Below are 3,225 nucleotides of genomic sequence, written 5' to 3'. Positions count from 1 at the left end.
GGTTAGGAACTGAATTATCGATCCATTCATGGTGGATCTGAAAGAGGACATGTTAACGATGGACGCAAATGTATTTGCGTCTTCATAGTCGGTCATGGAGGGAAATCACATGTACTTTAAGCACGTACATGGAGACGCTGGGGTACACGTTAGGGGACATACTTGACCATAAAAATGTCAATTACCTCAGTTTTCCAGAATCTAGTCCCTACGCCACGACAAGCGGCTGACGACGATGTGTTTCAACATGCGATAGAGGACTTGGAACAACCGTTACAGACCAGCAGTATGCACTTCTATAGACAGGTACAACTTCCAACAAAGGAAACAAGCTGTGGGGGAGTCTATAGACGAATACGTAGCTGCGCTAAAGAAACTGGCCATCATTTGTAAGTTCGGTGCATTGCATGACAAATTCATTAAAGACCAAATAGTCATGCACACCACAAATTCAGCAATTCAAGACAAGCTATGAGTAAATGGGGACGCGTCCCTGAAGGAAGTCATTTCTATGGTGAAAAAAGCAGAACTATCCAAGAGGTGCGCAGAAACAGCAAAAAGGGAGACCCCCACAAGACCCATGGTCAACAGGATCTCTGAAACCAATCCACCGGACAGAGGCAAGACAGAGGCAGGAGACACAAGGGCACAGACCAAATGGACACCCAAATCATTGCCGATGAAGAAGCCCGTGAATGACGGAAAGAACACATGCTACAGGTGCGGCAGCCCATCTCACGCGTCCCCAGACGAGCGTTGTCCAGCGTTCCGCGCCAAATGCATGTACTGTGGAATCATGGGTCACTACGAGAAAGTGTGCCGCCGCAAGCAGAGAAGATCTGCAGTCAAGTACGCTGCGCCGGAGTCAGAAGTGGACGGAGAAGTGGAAGAAGATGAAGACAGTGTGTTGTGCATTGAGGAACACATACTGGGCATTGACTGCAACTGCTCCAAGAATCCAGTGTGACCTGATCATTGGAGGAGTACAAATAAAGATGGTGGCGGATTCAGGGTCCCCGTACACCATAATACAACGCAAAGTATGGGATGAGCTCTTCAAACAACACCTGGGACCTCACCTGGAGCCACCGGACATAAGAACCGTCACGTTCACGGGAGAGCCCTTTCCCATGGTAGGGTACCGTACATTTAAATTTGAATTCAAAGATCCTAGTGTGGAGTGCAAATTGTATGTGGCAGAAAAGGGTCCTTCAGTGCTGGGATGGATGGATCAAGGCGATCTGGGCATACAACTGAATCCAAGCGGTACGACACAAGTCCTGTTGACCAGTCCTAAACAACCGCCTGACGTCACTAGAATGAAGGAGGACTATCCTACAGTGTTCGGTGGCAAGGTGGGAAAATTAACGAAGTTCACGCACAAGATCAACCTTAAAACAGATGCCAAGCCGGTGTGCCACAAAGTGAGAAACATCCAGTTGGCGATCAGGGAAACGGTACAATCAGAGCTTCCGAGGCTAGAGGACAATGGCATCATTGAGCCGATAGATAGTGCGGAGTGGCTGGCACCGCTGGTGGTAGTGAGGAAACCCAATGGAAAGGTCCGCCTGTGTGTGGACCTGAGAGAATTGAACAAGAACATAATTGTGGAAAGGTTCCCGCTGCCAAGGATAGACGGAATGCTGGCGAAAACGAAGGGAGTGAAATGGTTTTCCACCATAGACCTCGCGTCGGTGTACCATCAAATAGCCTTGCATCCCACAAGCCGGAAACTGATGTCTTTCAAAACCCCGTTTGGTTGCTACCAATTCTGCAGGATGCCTTTTGGACTAGCGTCGGCAGCGGCCGTGTTTCACAAACTGATGCACAAACTGTTCCAGACCACTGACGGTGTAAAGTATTTTCAAGACGACATATTAATAATGGGCAAGGACAGAGCAGACCACGATGCAAAACTGTCCACGGTGTTAAAAGTCCTGGAACGCAATGGACTCACGGCAGAATGGGAGAAATGCTGATTTGGGATGACGTCTGTCACCTACTTGGGCCACGAGATTAGCGATCAAGGCGTCACGCCCAAGCATGCCAATACTAAAGCCATAAGCGATGCACCACCACCGAAAAGCAAGGAAGAGGTTCGCTCTTTCCCTGGAATGGCCAAACTTTATAGTAAATTTGTTCCGCACTTCGCCACGAAGACGCACCACTTGTGCCAACTCCTCCGAGACAAGACATGCTTCGTCTGGACGGAGGAGACACAGGAAGAATTTCAAAAGATCAAAGTAGACATAGCAACAGCCGTACCCCTTCAAGGGTTTTGTCATCAAGCAAGATCCATCCTAACGATGGATGCGAGTGAAAAGGGCCTGGGAGCAGTCCTTATGCAGGAAACGCAAGAGGGAGAAGTGCAGTGCCAAAATGCAGACAAGTCACAAAGCATGATGCGCAGGTCCTTGGGTAGGTTTGACAACCCTTCTAACCCATGGGAGGAGTTGTCGATAGACATCCTCGGTCCAGTGCTGGACGCACAAGGGGTTCCTAAGTATGTGGCGGTGCTTATGGACAGGTATTCCAAGTGGCCGGAAGTCGACGTGCAAGAGGTCATGGAGACGGAGAGGGTCCTGAAATTCCTTACAGTCACGTTCCTGAGGGAAGGGATCCCACGTTCCATCATGAGCGACAATGGACCTCAGTTCACGTGGGAAAAATTGAATACCTATATGGAACCCCGCTAGTAATGGATTGGCTGAAAGGTTCAATAGGGTTGTTATGGGCTCCATACAATCAGCAATAGGAGCAGGAAAAACTGGGAAAATGAATTGTGAAGCACGATATGGGCATACAGGATCGCCCCAACCTGCACAGGATACAGCCCCTCCAAAAATCCTAAGAGGTCGAGACCCTTTTACGAAAGACAATGTGGCTTGGAAGGAACGCACCGTCAAAAGCAAATGGTCACCTGCGGTGGTCCACTACAATTTGGAAAAAGCACAGAAAACATATACGGATTACTTCAACAAAAGGCGCAACATGAAGAAAGAGATGTTGGAGAGAGGAGAGTGGGTCCGAGTCAAACTGGCCCAGTTGAAAAGGAAAGGAGACAGTAAGTTCAGTGCGCCCTTACAGGTAAAGAAAGTTTACAGCAGAGCAGCCTTGCTGAGTGGTGGTAAGGTCTGGTCTCAAGTTTCAAGTTTATTTATTTATGATAACGGAACTCGATTGAGGTCCACATAATAATTCTAGCAACCAGTAAAAAGCAATAAA

The sequence above is a fragment of the Lissotriton vulgaris genome, chromosome 1_1, assembly GCF_964263255.1.
Source record: "Lissotriton vulgaris chromosome 1_1, aLisVul1.2, whole genome shotgun sequence".
In the NCBI taxonomy this organism is placed as follows: domain Eukaryota; kingdom Metazoa; phylum Chordata; class Amphibia; order Caudata; family Salamandridae; genus Lissotriton; species Lissotriton vulgaris.
This window is presented reverse-complemented; position numbering follows the sequence as displayed.